This window comes from Erinaceus europaeus, chromosome 4 (genome assembly GCF_950295315.1).
Source record: "Erinaceus europaeus chromosome 4, mEriEur2.1, whole genome shotgun sequence".
NCBI classification, from domain to species: Eukaryota; Metazoa; Chordata; class Mammalia; order Eulipotyphla; family Erinaceidae; genus Erinaceus; species Erinaceus europaeus.
The window spans coordinates 48,404,613-48,426,772 of record NC_080165.1 but is presented as its reverse complement, the minus strand read 5'-3'; the positions used below and the strand labels follow the sequence as shown (position 1 = coordinate 48,426,772).

Genomic DNA, 22,160 nt, shown 5'->3' with positions numbered 1-22,160 from the left:
AATAACCAAAATATATAAAGAGCTTGCCAAACTCAACAACAAGAAAACAAATAACCCTATCCAAAAATGGGGAAAGAACATGGACAGAACATTCACCACAGAAGACATCCAAAAGGCCAAGAAACACATGAAAAAATGCTCCAAGTCTTTGATTGTCAGAAAATGCAAATAAAGATAATAATGAAATACCACTTCACTCCTGTGAGAATGCCATACATCAGAGAAGGTTACAGCAGCAAATGCTGGAGAGGTTGTGGGGTCTAAGGAACCCTCCAACACTGCTGGTGGGAATGAAAATTGGCCCAACCCCTGTGGAGAGCATTCTAAATAACTCTCAGAAGGCTAGAAATGGATCTACCCTATGATCCTACAATTCCTGTCCTGGGGATATATCTTAACGAACCCAACACACCCATCCAAAAATTTCTGTGTACACATATGTTCTTGGCAGCATAATTTGTAATAGCCAAAACCTGGAAACAGCCCAGGTGTCCAACAACAGATGAGTGGCTGAACAAGTTGTGGTATATATACACAACGGAATACTACTCAGCTATTAAAAATGGTGACTTCACCGTTTTTAGCCTATCTTGGATGAATCTTGAAAAATTCATGTTATGTGAAATAAGTCAGAAACAGAAGGATGAATATGGGACGATCTCACTCTCAGTCAGAAGTTGAAAAACAAGATAAGAAGAGAAAACACAAGTAGAACCTGAACAGGAATTAGTGTATTGCACCAAAGTAAAAGCCCTTGGAGTGTTCGGGGCAGATTATACAGGTCCAAAAAGGATGACAGAGGACCTAGTGGGGGTTGTATTGTTATATGGAAAGCTGGGAAATATCATGTATGTACAAACTATTTTATTTACTGTGGAATGTCAAACATTAATTCCCCAATATAGAAATAATTAATTAATTAATATGGAAGACTAAGAACTATACTCTTAAGCCTTTTGTGTGGTGCTACAGGCTGAATTATGCACCTTAAGAAAAAGAACACATATATTGAAGTACTAATTTCCAGGAAGGATCTCAGAAAGGAAGTGTATTTGAAAGCAGGATTTTTAAGAGGTCAGTAAGTTAAAATTTGACCTGTAGAGCAGGCCCCATTTATGGCTAATGTCCTGAGAAGAAAGGAATATCACCACCTAGAAACATACAGAGGAAAGATTATGTGAGGACACACAGAGAAAATAGCTATCTACATACAAGTCAAGAAAAGAAGCTTCAAAAGAAATCATCCTACCAACACCTTGACTTTAGACTTCAGTTTCCACATGGAGAGAAATAAATTTCTGCTATCTAATCAAAAAAAGACAATATTGTGTCCTTTGGGACAAAATTAATGGAACTGTATATGATGCTTAGCAAAATAAGTAAAGAGATGAATATCAAATACTAGATGGTTTCACTCATATGTGGAATCTAAAGAACTGATACACATAAACTTGCAAAGAGAAGGAGAAAAGAAAAGGAGAAGGAATGAAGGAAAGAAGGAAGGAAGGAAGGAAGGAAGGAAGGAAGGAAGGAAGGAAGGAAGGAAGGAAGGAAGAAGGAAGGAAAGAAGGAAAGAAGGGAGGAAAGAAAGAAAGGAGGGAGGGAGGAAGGGAGGGAGCAATCAAGGAAGGAAGGAAAGAGAGTCGGGCTGTACCTCAGAGGGTTAAGAGCAGCTGGTACAAAGCACAAGGACAGGCTTAAGGATCCCAGTTTGAGCCTTTGGGTCTCCCCCTGCAGGGGACTCACTTCACAAGTGCTGAAGTGGGTCTGCAGGTGTCTTTCTCTCCCCCTCTCTGTCTTCTCCTCCTCTCTCCATTTCTCTCTGTCCTATCCAACAACGATGACAACAATAATGGCAACAATAAAACAACAAGGGCAACAAAAAGGAATAAATAAATAAATAAATATTTTTTTAAAAAGAAAGAAGGAAAGAAAGAAGGAAGGAAGGAATGGAGGATGTAAGGGCACAAACAGTTTCTAAAACTGTGAGAACTTCGGTGGTTATCTTCGTGAGGAGGGAGAATTAGGGATACAAATCTTTGGTGGTGGGAGTCATATGAAACTATACCCTATGTAGTCTTACAGTCTTGTTACCCACCATTAATTACAAATAAAAGTGAGGGTGGGGATCTTCTGTCTACTCCCTCCACTCTGTAGCATTTTTTGATGGAAGCCTCAGCAAACACATACGTAAGGAGAAGGAAGATGACAGGAGGTATAATTCCAGAATGAGAGCGACATGGGTTCTAGCTCCAGTCCTACCTTGAAGCAGATGAAAGTTTTCCTCTAAACTCTCCAAATTTCACACCTCAGCTTGTTAACACTGTCAGATCAGCGAGAGGGTGAGTGTGCAAAATAGAACTTTATAAAGATCAAGAAAAAAGTGCCTATGAGACAGCATGTTATTTCTTTTATTTATGTAGAGACAGAAAGGCAGAGAGAGAATGAAAGAGCACTGAAGCTTCTTTTCATGCTGTGGGGCCAGGTGAAAAATTGGATTACACATATAGCAAAGAAGCTACCTACCCAAGTGAGTTATTTTGCTGACCCAAGAAAGTACTTTAAGTTGCAAATTCCTCTGCTCTGGTTCTGAACAGTTAGAAAATCAAAATTTTCATCAACATCAGCACTATACATCTGAGGGCACCAGAAAGCTGTTGAACTCTCCAAATATTCCAGAGTAAGAGTCAGAGTAGAGTTTTTTTTTTTTTTTTTTTTTTTTTGGCATTAGCTTAAGAAAGGGAAACAAAACAAAACAAAACAAAAATTAATTCAAGGCCAAAATACCAGAGTGCAGAGGAATGAACCAGAAGCTCTTCACTGGTAGCCCCCCTCCAATCATTTATTAGTCCTCAAACTGAAGCATATCAAGATTCAAGACCTAACTGAAAACTGCTGAGTAGCTGAGTGGCGCTTTCAACTCTCAAGGTTCCAGGGAGACAGAGATTAGATTAGAACCCATCAGGACACTGACTAAACCTCAGACTCACCATTGAATCTGTGAGTGTGGTGATAACCCAGGGGCAGAATGAAATTTATAAAGTCAGTCTAGCCTAAATATATTTGAACTTTGACTGTGTTAAGGTGACTTGCCTCTTAACTGTCTTCTAGAGGAAAGGGAGAATTAATCCTGTCTGGGAAAAGATATCTTTCTGAACTCTACATTATTTTATCCATAATGTTTAGTAATCACAGGTGACTAGGCAGAACATAAATCATAACCATGAGAGAGAGAAAGGGAGAGACAACAGAAACAGTTCCATAGGATGGACAATCTGATTCAGATGATTAAACACAAACTTTTAGGGATCTGTGAGGAGCCAGAGAGGTGGTTCAGTGGTACAGTGTCTGTCTCACCAGTCAGGGTTTGATCCTTGGCACCAAATAAGAAGAACAAATAGAATTCACGGGTCATATTTTTTTCCCTCTGTCATTCTAGAAAACAATTTGTTGTTGTTATTGTTGTTGTCACCAGCACTTGAGGACAACACTGGAGGCCAACTTTTTCAGATAGAAAAAGAAAAAAAGAAAGAAAGAAAGAAAGAGAAAGGAAGGAAGAAAGAAAGAAAGAAAGAAAGAAAGAAAGAAAGAAAGAAAGAAAGAAAGAGGAAGGAAGGGAGGAAGGAAGGAAGAAAGAGAGAGAGAGAGAAAGAAAAAGAGAGAAAGAAAAAGAGAGAAAGAAAAAGAGAGAGAGAAAGAAAAAGAGCGAGAGAAAGAAAAAGAGAGAGAGAAAGAAAAAGAGAGAGAGAAAGAAAAAGAGCGAGAGAAAGAAAGAAAAAGAGAGAGAGAAAGAAAAAGAGAGAGAGAGAAAGAAAAAAGAGAGAGAGAGAGAGAGAAAGGGGCATCACAGCACCAAAAGCTCTCCCCACTGTTATAGTATTTCTATGTGGTATACAAGGGCTCATACCTGGGCTGTGTTCATGGCAAATCAGCTGTCCTCCCAGCTCAACTATCTTGCCTCTCCTAAAAAAAAAAAAAAAAAAAAAAATTAAATTAAATTAGGTCTGGGTAGCAACCCAATGACAAAATGCTTCTCTGGCCCCACATAATAAAGTTGTGATAAATATACTCAAGAAGAGATAGAAGATTTCATCAGAGAAATGCACTCTAAAAGAATGAAGCTCATGAAAATTCTAGATACAACTGAAATTAGGGACTCAATAGATGTGTTTAACAGTAGATTGGACACAGCTGTCCAGGAGGCTAGAAAATAAGAATACAAATTAGCAGAAGAAATGTAGTCTCAAGTTGCAAAAGCACAGAAAACTAACATTAGAAACATATGAAGCATACATCCCATTAAATAAATGTAAGCATCAGTTAAGACAGTTGTCATTACAGTTCTAGAAAGACAAAGAAGGAGGAAAATAGGACAGAAGCAATAGCTGAAGAGATAATGGTAAAAAAATTCTCTCAAACCATCACTACACATCAAGTCATAGAGTCAAACAATAAAATGAAATAAAAAACACTGCAAATTTTCAGCAGAAAAATATTCTGAGAAATTATGTACATATAAAGTTTTGTTATACTTTACTTGCTTATACAGACTATTTTGTGAGAAAACAAACATAGTGGGTTTGTTTGTAAAATTCAAAGGAACTGAAAGACCAAAGGAGTGACAACCCCAAGAAAAACTCATCACAATCAACTGAGAAATAGTTGACTAATACTGACTTACTTTGTCTAAATACTAATTCAATCTTACTGGTAAATTGCTACAAATAAATATCCTAACTTATTTCGAAACTAGCATGTAGTATAAGGAATGTCAGAGCTTGTTTCAAAAATAAGATGGATGGAGGATGTGGTGGCTCTTCCGATAAATCACACATGTTACTATTTTGAGGACCTGGATTAAGGTTGCCAATTTCCATCCATCTGGGTAAGTGTCACAAATGAGAAGCTGTGCTTCAGGTATATTTCCCTTTCTCTGTCTCTGTTTCCTCTTTCCTTCTCTATCTCTTTATGCCTCTTATCTCTATCAAAAAACAAAGAAGGAAGAATGTAGGAAGTGAAAAGGTTAAAAGCTCCCCACACCAATTACTGGGATTGATCAATTACCTTAGAAGTGAGGTTTTGTTTTCAGACTTAATTTCTGAATCAGTTTTTAAAATGGGTCCTTTGATGTTTTTTTTTTATTTTTTTATTATCTTTATTTTATTTGTTGGATAGAGACAACCAGAAATTGAGAGGGAAGTGGATGGTAGAGAAGGGAGAGAGACAAAGAGACACCTGCAGCACTGCTTCACCACTTGCAAAGCTTTCCTCCTACAAGTGGAGATTGAAGGCTAGAACGAAGGTCCTTGCCCACTGCAACATGTGCGCTCAACCAAGTGCAATACCACCCAGCCCCTGATTTGGTCTTTTGTTGCTATTTCCCATCTCTCATTTCCTCATCTTGAGGGAAAAAAAAAAAAAGAACAGAACTGGAGACATCATGCTCCTAGATCTCAAACTATAGTATGAGTTCATTATAATCAAATTTGCCTGGTGATGGAACAAAAACAGACACACTGAACAATGGGATAGAAATGAGAACCTAGAATTAAGCTGCCACAACTATGGATATCTGATTTTTTACAAGGGGGCCTAAACTATTAAACAAAGAAAAGAGGGTCTCTTCAACAAATAGTGTTAAAAAAAATTGGCTTGAAACATGCAGAAGAATGAAGCTAAACTACTTTTCACCACACATAAAAGTAAAATACAAATGGATCAATGACTTGAGTATTAAACCAAAAATTCTCAAATACTTAGGGGAAAATATAGGCAGGACTTTTTTCCATCTAAGTTTATAGGCATCTTCAATGACACAAGCCCAATTGCAAGTAAGACAAGAACAAAAATAAACCAGTGGGACTCTATCAAATTAAAACACTTCTACACAGCAAAAGAAATCACCACCAAAGAAAGGGACTCCTTACAGTATGAGAGAAAATCTCATTCTGTACATAAGATAAAAGACTGATAGCCAAAATATATAAAGAGCTAACCAAACTTAGGAACAACAAAAGAAATCCTAAAGTGGGGGGAGGATATGAACATTCACCAAAGAAGAGATCCAAAAGGTCAACAGACATATGAAAAATACCTCAACTCATTGTCAGAGAAATGCAAATAATGACAACAATGGGATACCACTTCAGCCCTGTGAGAATATCATATACCAGAAAGGATAGTAACAACAAATACTGGAGATGTTGTGGGGGCAAAGGAACTCTCCTGCACTGCTGGTGGGAATGTAGATTGGTACAAGCCCTGTAGAGAGCAATCTGGAGAACTCTCAGAAATCTAGAAATGGATCTACTCTATGGCCTGACAATTTCTCTCCTGGGGATATCAAACACATTATCCAGAAAGATCTATGTATACCTATGTTCATAGCAATGCAATTTGTCATAATTAAAACCTGGAAACAACCTTGATGCCCAACAACAGATGAGTGGCTAAGGAAGTTGTGGTCTATACACACAATGGAATACTACTCAGCTATTAAGAATGATGAATTCAACTTCTTCACTTCATCTTGGATGGATCTTGAAAGAATCATGTTAAGTGAGATAAGCCAGAAAAAGGATGAATATACAATGATCACACTCAGAGACAGAAGCTGAAAAATAAGAACAGAAAGAGTAAACACAAACTAGAATTTTGAGTAGGTTTTGTATATTGCACCAAAGTAAAGGACTCTGGGTGGAGTGTGGGAATACCTTTCAGGTCCTTGTACATGATGGTGGAGGAGGACCTAGGCTGGAGGAGAGCATGTTCTGCAGGAAACTGAGAGATTTTACACATGTACCAACAATTGTATTTACTGCAAACTATTCATCCTTCCAATTAAACAACAATCTTAAAAACAAAACAAAAGGGGGAAGAAGGAGGAGGAAGAGAAACCTCTTGAGAAATGCAAGATAGTGAAATTTCTTGTTTGATCTTCTCTAAGGATCCCTGGGATCACCTCAGAACCCCCATAACTCAGAGAACAGATTGAAAATAGCTGATCAGATTGAACCTTTTCACTTACAGAGTCCAAGTCAGACAGCAAAAAAAAAATTTTCAAGTGAACTGAACTTATACCAAAGCATTTATTATCCACCAGTAAATTACAGAGACATAATTCATTTTGACTCTTTTTCTTTCACTGTTTGTCATATTGTTGCATATGTCTCTTCCATGATTGCTCCTCTACATATACACACAAACACACTCCACTTCTCTTGCAAGAGACACTGACAACCAAAATAGTCAGGTGAGTCAAATGACTGCCACTTCCGTCTACTGGCACAATGTTTGCTGAATTGCATGGCTATTGGGGCCATTAGCTATACCCAGCAATGAAATAGATCAAGAAGGAAGAATATCATAAAGCAGCTAATCATAAGGAACAGTTGTGTGAGTGATGCAGAACCTCCATGTCTCAGATACAATCAGCTATGATTATAAGTCACACTTCCTACTTACATACCAACTGACCACAGAGCTTCATCATGTTTGGCTAACAGAAGCAGCCTTCTTCTTCTTCTTCTTTTTAATTTCTTTATTGAGAATTTAATGGCCTACAATCAACAGTAAAATACAGTAGTTTGTACATGTGTAATATTTCCCAGTTTTCCAATAACAATTCAACCCCCACTAGGTTCTCCTCTGCCATCATATTCCAACACCTGAACCCTCCCTGTGCCACCCTCCAGACCCCAGAGACTTTTACTTTGGTGCAATACACCAACTCCAGTCCTAGTTCTGCAGAAAGCAGCCTTTTAACAGATTCACTTCCCCAAGTCTCTTTGGGAATCCCCAGGGGGGCTGCTCACATATTCCACAAATCTGTTCTGCTTGTCACTTGCCACCTCGGCACCATCTGGACCGTTTAGTGTCCTAGGCCACTACCCTACTCTTCTTACTACTGAAACCTGACTCTAAGCAGCTGCTATTGCTTTAATTTCAGCCTAATTGTGTGCATAAGCCAATCTTTTAATTCCCCCTCAATGTCAACTAATAACAGACTGTAACAGTTGAAACTTTTATGAAATGTTTGGCCACGACCAGACATAAATACAACTTCAAGAACCTAAATAAAGCTAGATACTCCACATGACTGTTGTTTAAACCTATGAGACCTTAGTTGAGAGTTTTTAACTTAAGTTCTTGTTTCAGCTTATCATTCAGGAGTCAGTTCCCTTTCCAGTTTTATAAGCCCAGGCCCCAGGCTCCTCAAGATCATGGAGAGGAAAGATTTTCCTAGATGATTTATTTATTAGGTAGAGAAAGAGAGCAAGCCAGCACATCACATCACTCTTGTCCATGCAATACTAGGATTGAACCAGGGATTTCATTCTTGAAAGTATATGCACTATGCCATATTCTAGTCCACTGAAGAAAAACTATATATTTATTTCAGAAATGTATCTTTACCTATGGAGAAGACCAACTTTTAGTTTATTGTTCTTGTTCTGTCTTGTCTCAAATGTTGTCATTTCTGAAAGAACTGTTAACTTTGTTTAACCCAAGACCTTTAAAATTATTTTCTAAAAAAAAAAAAAAAAAAACAGTTCATGAGATGAAGTTCTCACATCAGAAAAATAGAAATAAAATTAAAATACCAAAAACATTTGCTTATTTCTGAAAAAAAAATCCTTTTCTCCTTTTTTAATTATTGATAGTTCTCTTCTCCTTTAAAGGTTCACAACAGTGCTTTGGTCAATAAATACCTAAAAAGTTACTTAACATTACCTAATAATCATTATGGAGATACAACACAAAGCAAAACCACAATGAGATATCTCTTCACACCCATTAGAAAATGAAAGCAATTACATTAGAAGGAGGGGAGGGGAGAAGGAAAAGGGAAAAGAGAGAGGAAAAGGAGTGAGCAAGGGAAAGAGGAAGAAGAAGAGAAGGAAGGAAGGAAGGAAGGGAGAATGGAAGGAAGGGAGGGAGGGAGGGAGGAAGGAAGGAAGGAAGGAAGGAAGGAAGGAAGGAGACGTAACAAGTGTTGATGAGTATGTAGAGAAATTATGCACTATTGATAGGAATATAAAACAGTACAGACACCGTAGAAAACATATGGAGGTTTTTTTAAATAAATAAATGTGAAATCAACATCTGAACCAGCAAGCTCACTTCTGTGTATGTATTTTTTTTAAAAAAATGAAAGCAAGATCTTGGAGACATGTCTATATTCCCACACTCATTGTAGCATTATTCACAACTGCTAAGAGATGGAAATATCCCAAGTATCCATGGACAGATGAATAAATAAATAAAATGTGGTACATACAATGGAATATTATTCATCCTTATTTTATTTCTATCAGAGAACTGGCAAATGGTGATGTGAGGGCTTGAACCTGGGACTTTGGAGCTTCAGGAATGAGACTTTCTTTGCATATCCATTACGCTATCTACCCTTATCCTATCCATTATGTTATCTACCCCAGCCCAGAATATCATTTTGTCCTTTAGAAGGAAAGAAACTCTGACACATTGACCATTGCAGTTCTATTGATGATCTCTAAGATATGAAATCATTCCAAACACCCAAGGATAAATGATTAGATTAAGAAAACATGCTATATATACACAATGAAATACAACCTACTCATGAGAAAAGATAAAAATATTACCTTTTGTTGCAACATGGATAGAACTGCAAGGCATCATGCTAAGCAAAGTAATTCAGAAAGAGAAGGACAAATACCAGATTATCTCACTTAAATGTGGGATATAATAAAATAAAGCAAAGGAACAAAGTCAAATGAAAATAAACCCTTGTACTGTAACATAGATCTGAGGACACAGAAGGGGAAGAAGAGAAGGATGTAAAAGTGAAAGGAGTTCAATAGACTTTAGTGGAGGAATACTGGTACTTTGGATGTAGACATAACATGGTAGCACAAATCATAAAAAAACGTGAAATTGTTTTCATAGTCACATAAACTAGTGTTCCATCAATTTTTTTTTTCTATTTTTCTGTAAAGACAGAAAAAAAGAATAAGACATCATGGTTGGAGCAGACATCATGTCTCTGGGACATTGCTTTTCTGTTAACTGTAGTTTCCCTCAGGGCTCAAAGGACATTGCTATTCAGGGTCAGACATACAGGGTGGTCCTGCAGCCTGGAGCCCCTAAAGTCAACACACTAGCAAGGTTCCAACACAGCAGTCTTCCCTGCAGAGCGCCCAGCCTTCTCCAAAGTACACAGCCATAGCCCACACAAGGCAAGTCATAAAAGGTTGTGGAAGCTATTTTTAAACTTCCAAAGACGATACTGTACATTGATAATGGGAACGTCTAAGTACCCTGGTGTTACAGCCCCAGTCAGCATGCCATCTAAATGCCGAAGATAATAATCTTGCCTTTAATAGTAGCCCCTTGAAAAGGAGCCCTGTTCAATGCAGTGTTGCATTAAATGGAACTGCCTTTGAATAGGCTAGGCTCTATTTCTTTATGAAGAAAATCTCTGTGAATCACCATCTCCCTGCAGTGTCACATTCGTGTATTCAACTGGATGCTTCACTGGTTTTTCCATATAAGCAGAAGCTGAAAATATTTTACTAAATATAAATATTTCTATGTGGTTGTAGATTGTTGTCTGCCAATTTTCTCACTTTTATTCCTTCCCTTTCTTTTAATGAGTTTTTTTTTTTCATTTACAACTCATTTATAAGAAATCCAAGCTCTAATAAAGTAATTTCCTGATAGCATTGCCAGGTTTCTTCGTATAGATTGTAGACACTCACAAAGTGGAATAAAAGACCCTGGTCTGCATCTTGAGTGAGGATCCCTGAGTGTCATGAACTGTAAATAGACCTCCATGTGCTCCTTCAGAGTCATCAACGAATGTTTCAGAAGTGCTCCCATTTTTATGAAGCAAGCACCTGAGAACAATTTCTCACAATTGTTTGGAGTGCACAGCTTCCTAAGTGTGTCTGTTGCAATCCCAGGAAGATGTAATAGTTAATATAGAATTTGCTAATATTTTTGTGTTAAGAGAGGTGTGTGTGTATGTCTGTGTGTGTCTGTCTGTATGTAGGTATGTACACACTGTCAGACTGTTACTAACAGCAGGATATCATAGGATAAGCGGCATACTAACAGCATATATTTATTTCTCCTGTTTCTGAAGACTAGTGGTCCAAGATCAAGACGAGTTCAATGTTTGGTGAGGACCTGCTTCCTGGTTGCCTTCTGGCTGTCTGCACATAGCTGGAGAGCTGAGGTTGTTCTCTGGGGTCTCATTTGTAGGGACACTAATCCTGTTCATAGGGTTCCAACCTGATAGTCTAATCATTTTTCAAAGACTCTGCTTCTACATGCCATCATCTTAGGGATTGGACTGCAATCCAAATGAAATAGAAGGGTGAACAGAAATATTGGGTTTACACCAGTGTTTTAGAACCTTACAAGGTAGCAGCCCCAGAAGTAGGACAATGGATAAAATGTTGGTTTCTCAAGCACTGGGTCTTGGGTTTGATCCTTGGCATCACATATGTCAGAGTGATGCTCTCCCCACCACCATCACACCTCTCTCATAAATAGATAGATCTTTTTAGTCTTTTTTTTAAATATGCTTTTTTATATATTTATTTTATTTTCCCTTTTGTTGTCCTTGTTGTTCTATCGTTGTTGTGGTTATTATTGTAGTTATTGATGTCGTCGTTGTTAGATAGGACAGAGAGAAATGGAGAGAGGAGGGGAAGACAGAGAGGGGGAGAGAAAGATAGACACCTGCAGACCTGTTTCTCCGCCTGTGAACTGACTCCCCTGCAGGTGGGGAGCCAGGGGCTCGAACAAGGATCCTTAGTCACTCCTTGTGCTTTATACCACATGCACTTAACCTGCTGCACTCCAGATCTTTTTAGTCTTATAACATATAAGATAGTATGACCAATTAGTTAGTGCAATAGTTTAACTTTACAACTGAAATTTATAGTATATCACTGAGTGCTATTAAATTTTCTGATATTTCGTTGAAATCTTACTTTTTACACAATATTGGGATATCTAACAGGGTTCAACTAACTAAGTTTATGAATCAGAACACACATAATTTTTGAAAGCTTAATGTTGTTAGAGGCAGAATGCAGAGCATCTCTGTAGCTCATGAGGAACTGGGGCTCAAACCCAGGACTTGATGTAAAGAAGTATTGGTTTCTACCAACTGAATCAACTCACAGACCTAGAATAAACATAATTAAAAAGTTGTTTTAAATTATTTCTAAGCTGGGGGTTTAGTTTACTGGTAGAATGTATTTTTCACTTGAACAATGGCCGAGGTTCGGTCGTAGAACCAATTAATTAATTAACTAATGGAGACCAGGGAGATATCATAGTGATTTAAGAAACAGACTTTTATGTCTGAGACTCAAAAGGCCCAGGTTCACTGCCCAGTGCCACCGTTAACCAAAGCTGAGCAGTATTCTACTCAAAATGACATTAATAGTAATTTTTAATTATTAAAAATATGTTAGAATAATATGAACGATAAATTGAATTTAAAAGCAATCTTGGTTTATGAATGTGTAACTTCAAGTGACTAAAATGTTAATTCATAAAACTGAAATTTCAGGGTTGTCTTTCATATTAACAAAAAAAATGGAGGAGGAACAGTAGGAGGGGGAGGAGGAGGAAGAGCAGGAGCATGAGAAAGAAGAAAGAAACAGCCCTTGAGGATATTCAAAAACTTAAATGTAAGAGATGAATATTTGGAGTCCTGCTCCTGACATCTAAAATGGAGCCTAAGGACTCCCCAGATACTACTTCAACAGCCTAAGAATCTCCTGTTACCATAGGGACTGCCTCAGGGTAACATTGTCCTTGCCAAAATCTTCCCCTTCCCACTCTCTGTGGGCTCTAAGGGCGGTAAATCTGAGAGTGAACCTTCCACTCAAAAGCCTGTCAGAGGCTGGAGCAGCAGCACTGCAAGTTCCCAACACCTTTCCCGGAGGCATAATTCCTTCCCCAATGTTCCTGAGTTTGTCTAAAGCCTGAGTGATCTTTAAGGAGCCTGGAGACTGGGCAGACTAACAGCCTGACCAGGGGTCACTTACTTTGTATCTGGGAAGGAAAGTTTCTCCTCTCCCTTACTGAGGGGTGGGAGGAGGTAAGGAGGAAAGATCAAGTTAAACAAAAGACTGATAGTTAGAAAAGGAATATGGAACTTACTAATATTGTGTGGACACTGAAGTTCACAGAAAAGAGAGATTACGGAGGCAGGGACTTGTATACAATTTTAGTAAAGGAAAGTGGGTTTTGGCTTCTTGGGATGATGAACTGCAGGGAAGTGACTAAGATATTTAAGGAGCTCTAATGGAAGATAAGGATTATTTCAGGAAAATTGGGTATGCAGACTCATCTCAAAGCCAGCTCTGCAGCTCCAATGATAAGTTGCTCTCCAGTTCCTGTATGAGCAGAGAACCTTAACAAAGGGAAATGTGTGCCCTGCTTTTAGTCAGAAAAGGAATGAGCAGAGAAAACACTTCCTGCATCTCTTGATTATCAATTGTCTTCAGCCCAAAATAATCCCTATGCCCAAGTAGCATGGTTAAGGTGAAATATTTTAGGATGGCATATCCTAATCCCCTTCAAATACTACATTGTAAGTATTCAATAAATTTGTGTTAATTGAATTATAAAAGAATTAAAAACTCTAAGCACACATGGCTCAAAGCACAAGGACCAGTGTAAGGATTCTGGTTCAAGCCCCCTGCTCCCCACCTGCATGGGGGTCACTTCACAAGCAGTGAAGCAGGTCTGCAGGTATCTATCTTTCTCTCCTCCTCTCTGTCTTCCCTTCCTCTCTCCATTTCTCTCTGTCCTATCCAACAACAACGATACCACTGACAACAACAATAATAACCATAACAACGATAAAACAAGGGCAACAAAAGGAAAAAAAAAAAGCCTCCAGGAGCAGTGGACTTGTGGTGCAGGCACCGAGCCCCAGCTATAACCCTGGAGGAAAAAAAAAAAAAAAAGAATTAAAAACTCCTTTGTCAATGCCCAACAAATGCTAACTACAACATGGAAGCCTGCCTGACACAGCAGTTATCGACACATTGGAAAGGCCACAGTGCCTACATGAGCATCTTTGTAAGGGTTAATGGCTGCATGTTTGAATCTCAGTGTAGCAGCTGCAGATGACATCAGATTTTCTGCCACAATGACTTAAATCAAAAACAATTAATCCATCCAGGGGAAAACCAAGGCACCATTTGGGGCTCACATGGAAGAACTGAGCAGAGGGTTCAAACAAATTGGGAGCAACTGTGCCAGCTTCATGAGAATAAGTCAAATTGTGAAACACCTTTAGAGTTTTCACTAGAGAAACTGCCTTTTCACTAAGGGAAAAAAAAAACATGTAGAGCAGACATCAAGAAGCATGGGATGATTGTGTTGCAGCCAAATATTGGGCCCGAACAGAATATTGGGAACTTGCTTAACTGATCTGAATAACAAGTGCACATGTACTTCCTGGAGTCTTTGTCCTCCCAGGTGCTTTCATCAGGTAAAGAAAAAAAAAAAAAAAAAAAAGACCTTCCACATCACACATGGTTACAATCATCACATCCCTAATAAAACACGTGCTCTGGAAGATTCCACAATCCTTTTCCTATAGATACATAAAGCCTAAGAAACAACCATAGCCTTCAGAATTGCAGTGTGAACAATTCTGGCATGTTGATACTTCAATTAGACTCTGAGGAACAGTTGACAAGTTGTATGAGCATTTTGTTCTCTGTACTTTCTTTGCATATATGCGCTGGTATAAGCTAGAGTGTGACGGCACTTACAGTATCAGTATCCACGCAGATCAAAACCCCAGAGAAAGACTAGCAGATAGGAAAAACAATCTTCAGCATTCCTTTCTAGAAAATCTTGGGATTTTCTGAGCAGTTCTGGGCTCATCATATTTGATTAATTCCCACAGCCTATAACTTCACTTTCTGTAATAACTCTGAAGAGACCAGCAAAGTGATACAATTCCATCTCCTTCCCTATCAACTACCAGCTAAGCTTCCACCTGAAGCTTTCGGCAGTCATTCCCTAGACTCTAGGAAAGGTGAATAGCCCTAGGGTAGCTCCCCAGAACAGGAAAGAACCCATGAAGGGAGGGAGCCAGGGTGGTGGTGGTAGGGGGGGAATCACATTTCTTTTGCAGGGAGTGAAACAGATGCCGAGGTGGTAAACGTAACTTCCAATTGCTTGCCTGGAAACAGCCCTGAAATTTAAAGTTAGCACATTCTTTAAACAGACAAATAGGCAGAAGGCTGTAGCAAACAAGGACTTTGAGCTCTAAATTCAGGGGTTTTAATGGAAGCTCCAGTTTTAGCTCAGGATTTCCTCTTTGTTGTGGAACAAGTGGCCTCAGATCTTTAACGTTCTGGAGTCTCTCCCTTAAAATGCTATGCCAGGCTGGAGTAGATTAAAGACTAGCTTTCTTCAAATGTGAAACTAGCATGGCTTCCTTCAAATTCACATGAACAAAAGTGCAAATTCCCAGACCATTCCCCCAACTTACTGAATTCCACAGAGAGGATTACATTTTAACATGTGCCATTGGATGAGTCTTTTACATCATAAATGTTGAAAGCTACTAATAAAAAAAAATATATATGTAACTCTAGGCTAAGAGACACAGAGTTCTCCTAAGCAAAGGATGAAGTCACTTTTTTTTTTCCCTCCAGGAATACAGCCTCAATGCCTCTGTAGAGGACAGGCTAGAGCACTGCTTCTCAGGTTTGAACATAAATGCAGATAATGAATGATCCTGCTGATTCTGTTCCTGAGGTAAAGCTAACAAACTCCCAGGTGTTGTTATCACCACTACCCATGTTTTGAGCACAGCATGGGAATTATTTTATAATCCCAATAACCTGTGTTACATAAGGTGTGTGAGGAAGGCCCTCAGATTCACAAGTTCCTCTTACCCACAGCAGTGGCAGGCCTAGGACTGTAAAATATCAAACTCCCATTTGCAAATACCCTAGAAAAATGGAACTAGTTTCAGTCAGATTGCTATCTTTGTTGAGCTCCACCTTACCCAGATGGTGTAGCTTTTAACCGGAGGGAAAGAGATAAGGGTTGGCTGGCCTAGATGTGCACCAAGTATCATGGGAACAGAGGGGCTTTTGCTCCCTGGGGAAGAAAGCCAACCAGTGGAGTGAAAGGGCCTATGGAAGGTACAGAAGAACCAGGCTAGATTACTACCCACTTGACTCCAATTGACAAAGTCTTTAAATATAAGAATTACTATTTGTAGAATACCAGGCTTCATTTTATTCACTGAACTCATCAAATGTCCAGTCCTTTTAGAAGAAACCCCACATATACAATTCCCCATGAAATGATGACAAGAGAGCTTAAAACAATTTGGTTCACTTAACTATTTTAAATATTTATTTTTTTATGTGTGTATTTGCTGGTGGGAAGTTGAGGGGGTGGGGGTAGACCAGAGCATCACTTTAGCATATGCTATACCATGGATCAAACTCAGGACCTCATGGGTCAAGTCCACTGCACCATCTCTCTAGGTATACTAACCTAAAATCTTAAATAAAAGAAAAGTCACATAATAGAAAATAAAAAATTTCCTCTACCTTCAGTATATGAGACATATGAGTTAAGTTTAACAGAGGAAGGGTGTAACATTTTAACTGATGTTAAAATTTTCTTCACATATAGGCATTAACCAAAGAGAAGTGAAAACTTTTTTTTTTTTTAAGGATGATAAATTGTAGTAGACTGACTAAACAAAGGAGAGGGGGTTTGAGTTTCTAAGGTAATAAATGTGGGATGGTGATTGCGGAAAATATATGAGGGAAACTAATGGAGAGTTAAGGTTGTTTTACTGAAGTCTGTTTATGTTGATTCACCTCAACACTGATGTCCCTGTCTGGTTGTAAGAGTAGTTCTCCCTTTCCTGGTACAAGGAGGGCATCTTTCTAACAGAGGATTTATGTCTTGCTTTTAGGCAGATGGGAGAGAGCAGGGAGCTCATCCTGTGTCTGCAATTTCTCAGTTGCTGTCAACTCAAAATAATCCTTATGCCAAAGTGGCAAATTTAGGGGATAGCATATTCTGATCCACTTTCATCATTAAAATCTTTTCTGTACCCTGTAACTCAAGTTCAAAACCTTCAAGCCATTACCAAGGTTTCAAAGATGACTCAGCCTCTATCCTTCACTCTTAGAACACATTTGTCCCAACATTGAGACCTGGATTTTTCCCCACAATACACCTGTGCCTCCAATGACCTCTTCCAGATCAGTCAGGTCCTATCTGATGATCGTTTGCACACTCAGTAACTACCCAAAGTTTTTCTTAACTTTGTAGGTTATATTGTATCAGCTGAAAGTGATATCTCTTCCATTTTTCTCTTCCCTACCCCGTAACCTACTTAATCTTCCATAAATGAACTAGTCTTTAAGTTCTACCTCCTGGACTACTTTATTAGGTTCGAGTCACCACTGTAACAGATTCAAATTCTACCTCATTCACTGACCTTATTGAAAATCATTTCAAATTGTTCAGTATATTTTAACTTTAAAATGGGACTAAGCATTCTTAGCTTAATCACTCACTCCTGACCAAGGGATAAAGCAGGGTGGGGGAGAGATAGCACAGTGGTTATGCAAAGAGACTCTCACACCCCAAGGATCCAAAGCTCCAGGCTCAATTCAGCTTCTCTGCAAAGCTGGGCAGCACTGCTGGCCCTTTGAGTTTCTAAGCAAGGCCCATTTATAGTCTGTAGGTTCTGAGGCAAGTATTCACCATGTTCTCATCAGGAGAATAATGTGGAAAGGCTCCCACTATACAGCCCCGCAGCTAGGCCACTGAGGTGTAGCTCTTCTCTTGAGTTTCCTGGTCAGTTCTCTGTTCCCAGACATCAGCACAGCACCTCCTCCCTGCTGCTCCAGCCTCTGAGGGCAATAGCAATGGAGACTCGCAGTTGCATTTGGTGAGTCTTAGGGGAGTCCTCTGGTAAAACAGACTGGAGGTGGTGCCTCAACTGGTAAACTGCAGGACTGTTACCAGCCACTCAATCTCTCTTTAGGCTCCTCCCTGTCCACCAGCCACACATGTTTGCATTCCCCAGTGATTTGGTAGGTTCCTGAAGTCGTTCTAGTCCTGCTTTGTTGTGGTCCCAGGTGGTCTCCTCTGGTATTCCTCGCAAAATGAGATTTCTGTACCACCCTGGTCTCCGAAGTTAAAAAACAGGTTTCTGGGACTTCAAAAGGAAGAAAGAAAATTCATGGGAAGACAAGAAGAACTATGGTTTGATAAAGACGTATTTTCTGAGCCAAACAAAAGCAATAAAACAGAAAGGAAATGTTAGACTTCACAAAGTTCTTCTCAACTATATCTAGCTCAGGCTATATTGTAGTTCTCTATGATGACAACTTCATTCCTAGAACAAGTCTTTAGACTAAATTTTTTAGGCAATCAATAAAAAGGTTCAAAATTCCTGAGTTTGGGGCCAAAAAGATGGTTTACTTGGGAGAGTGCCTTCTTTTCCATAGAAGGCACTCAGGTTTAAGCTCAGTCTCCCACCATACTCTGGGAAGCTCTGGTGCTTTGGTTTCTTTCCCTTTCTTCCTATGTCTCTCACTCTCTGTCCGAACGACTTAGCTTAGAGCTGAGAAGTCCAAGCAATGAAAACAAACACACAAATAAACAGTCCCAAGTCTTTTGAATCTTGACAATTTTCAAATCAGAGAATGTGCATGTTAAAGTAGCATATCTTGGATTGAACCTGCCCTGAACCTCATATGTACCATTTCTTCCGCCTCATTGTTGCTTTCTCCCTTTCAGTCAAGCTTACTTCAGAGACTCACTGCTTCTGTCATGGTAATGAGTCCTTAGTGAACTATACAGCTTAGTTCCTATAACCTGTTGCGGCTGGAGAGGAAGATGGCAAATTTATGACAAACATCCAAAATACCTAAAACAAAGTGCTCTATCTTCTCCCCGAGTCTAGAATTGTGTTTACATTTTCTTTTATCATTACCACATACCTAAATGACAAATCTGAGCAATGTCTTCAGGATAGCTGTTCTACCTCCCCAGGGTATGTATATGGCTTTTTCAAGATGCAATACTTTGTTACGTGGATTATTTCAAGTTGAGCTAATCAAAGGCCCTAAAGGCTCACAAGAAACTGTTACCACTCCCTTAACTATCTAGAAGAATGAAAATTGGGAATGATAACTCAAAATTATGATTTTCTGTTAGAAATTCTTTTTTCTTTTTTTTTAAAATTATTTGCTCATGAGAAAGATGAGAGGAAATAGAGAAAAAAAGAGACATCACTCTGATATATGTGCTGCCAGGGATTGAACTCACACCCTCAAGCTTGAAAGTCCAATGCTGTATCTACTACGCTACTTCCCAGACCACACAGAAATTATTTTTTCTAAAATAAATGGGAGAAACCTACTGATGAAACAAATGTCTAGTTATGTAGCATCTGGTCTTGGTCATTTGAATGACCCTCTCTTTGCCATTTCAGTCTTTCCCCTCTCTCCTTAAAGCCCCAGGTCCTCACTCCATTCTTTAGCTCAAGGAATATAGGTCCATTTAACCCACTGGATTTATCAGTCATATCCATGTAAATTCTCCATACATGTAAAATTAATTTTGTCATACAGGCACTGAGCCCCAGTGATAAACCTGGTAGAAGAAAAAATAATAACTTAGATATATTACAGATCTCAGAATCTAGAGGATTAGGCCTTCCTTTGGACAGCACAGAACCAGAGGAATAATGTCATATAGTCACAGCTGAAAAATTCATATGTATAAAAAGATGAAAATCATGAAGCAACTGCCTAATCTTTAGATATAATTCCAGAATACACAGAAAGCTTAACTGACAACTAAGATAAGTTCCCTAGGTTTTCCTTGGCCAACTATCAGCTGGTGGTATCTTTAATAAAATTGAAATAACTCTTGGCAAATTTTATTTGCCCTATTTTGAAGGGATCTAAAATCATCTACTTTTTTCACGTTGAGTAGTATCAACAAGGTGAATTGCTTCATAAGTAAAGGACTAGATAAATAACATAAAGTTGCACTGGTAAGTAGTAAGTGCAATGATAACCAAACGTGTTGTTGTTAGGTTAGGATGCTAGACAGGAAAGTTAAGGTCCTGATGACCCCGTGGGAATTTCAGTGAAGGCATCAGTGGGAAGACATTATTTAATCAAAAAGGTTTTAATCTATAAACTTACAAGTGTATGAGGAAGGTAGTAGAATATTGTGGTAAGGAAGAGAATGACTTTTAAAGTCAGTTGTGTCATATATTTGATCTTAGGCAAATCACCTGTTGCTGAGAGCTCTAATTCGCTGTAAAATGGAGATGAGAACATTATCAAGCTCACTGGAATGTTGTGAGGAGTAAATATATTATATTTTAAAGATTTTCTTGACATACATTTTAATGATTTATTCAAATATTTTATAAGAAAGAGTGAGAGACCAAAGCACTACTCCAATATATATGGTGCTAGGAATTAAACTTGGGGATTCATGACAGCCGGTGCTATGCTCTGTCTGGGAAGCCACTTTCCTGATCACTAGATACATGAATGAAGTAGATTGTTATATGTTATGAGTGTAAGCTCTAAGGTGAGATGATGGACTGGCTTAAATATTGTTTCTTCAAACTGCATGCTTGCCAGAGTTGAACCATACTTTAGTCTCTCTCCCTCCCTACCCTCTCTCTCATAAAAACAACAACAGAAATTTCTTGTCTATTCTGAATCTCAGGACTTGACTGTATATAGGATTAGAACTTTAAATATATAACAATTAGTTAGAATGAGTTCATAGTCTATAATCAAAGTACAAACAAAAACTGGAAAATAATGTGTTGATAACAATGTCAAGAAATTGGAAACCTTGTGTAAGGATGATAGGGATGTGTCATAGGTCCTCAGAAAGTGAAACATAGAATTCCTATATGACCCAGAAATCTAACTGTTAGGTATTCACTCCAAGGGATTGAAAACAAAGACTCAGGCAGATACTTGTACACCGATGTTCATAACAGCATTCTTTATAAGAACCTAATGGTAAAATTAGCCCAAATGGCCACCAACAGAAGAATGGACAAAGTAGATATCTATTAAAAAATGATAAATTACTATTTTGCAATAAAATATTCTGAGAAATGTTATTCCAGGGGTGAGTCTTGAAAACATGCTAAGTGAACTAAATAAGTTGGACACAAAGGAACAAGGATTTGTTACTTAAAGTTCCTAGAATAACAAACTGTTAAAGGAGGCAAATCAGTAGAAAGGGGAATAAATATTACCAGGGCAGGGGAGAAAGGGATAGTGGGGAATTTATCATTGTTAATTTATCATTAATAACAAATTGAGTTATTAATGGCAATTATGATAGACTGTCAAGAGTGATTAGCTCAGCAACAGGCCAACAAGATTTTTTTTAAAAAGTAAAAGCATTTATTTCAAAGGAATTTACTTTCTCATTCTCATCACAGAAGAAAAGTGTGTGTGTGTGTGTGTGTAAATAAGTTTTATTTGAACTGGCTTTATTGAAATGGATATGAAAGTTGAATGAAAAACAAACAAAAAAAAATCAGAAAGGAAAACCCTAAGCAGAACTTGGACTGGAGTTGACATATTGCATCAAAGTAAAAGACTCTGGGGTGGGAAGAGGGGAAGGTTCAGGTCCTGGAATATGATGGAAGAGGAGGACCTAGTGGGGGCTGAACTGTTAAGTGGAAAACTGGGAAATGTCATGTATGCACAAACTATTGCATTCTGCTGTCAACTGTAAACAATTCATCACCCAATAAAATAAAAAAATAAAAATAAGTAAAACAAAAAGGAAGTTGAATGAATTGTTTCTCAGGCTCTGTGAGGCTTACAGAAATCAACAAGCTTATTATTTCCTTCTTTAACCTCGAGTTCTCACAAGTACACCTACTCATACACCCACAGGCTGTGTCACGTTTAGAAGAGAGCTGTGTTCCTACATTGCAGGTGTGCTGTTTCTGTCCAGTGGCACAGGGAAAGGTGCCTCAATTCCACAGGGATGAGCTGGGTGCCCGAGTACCCAGTATAAATTTTGGGAACACCCTTCCCAAACATTGCCAAAGAGCAGTATTTGCTTTCTGTCACTGAAGAAGG

General features: G+C 38.5%; 1 long non-coding RNA gene across 3 annotated transcripts in view; it reads right to left on the bottom strand.

Moving 5' to 3' along the window:
• Nucleotides 1-22,160, bottom strand: part of LOC132538275 (uncharacterized) — a 290,896-nt gene that overhangs the window by 123,692 nt on the left and 145,044 nt on the right. For all 3 annotated transcript variants that reach the window (XR_009549676.1, XR_009549675.1, XR_009549677.1), the window contains one exon: nucleotides 3,908-3,963. This is a non-coding gene — a long non-coding RNA (uncharacterized LOC132538275). The remainder of the gene's footprint in view (nucleotides 1-3,907; nucleotides 3,964-22,160) is intronic.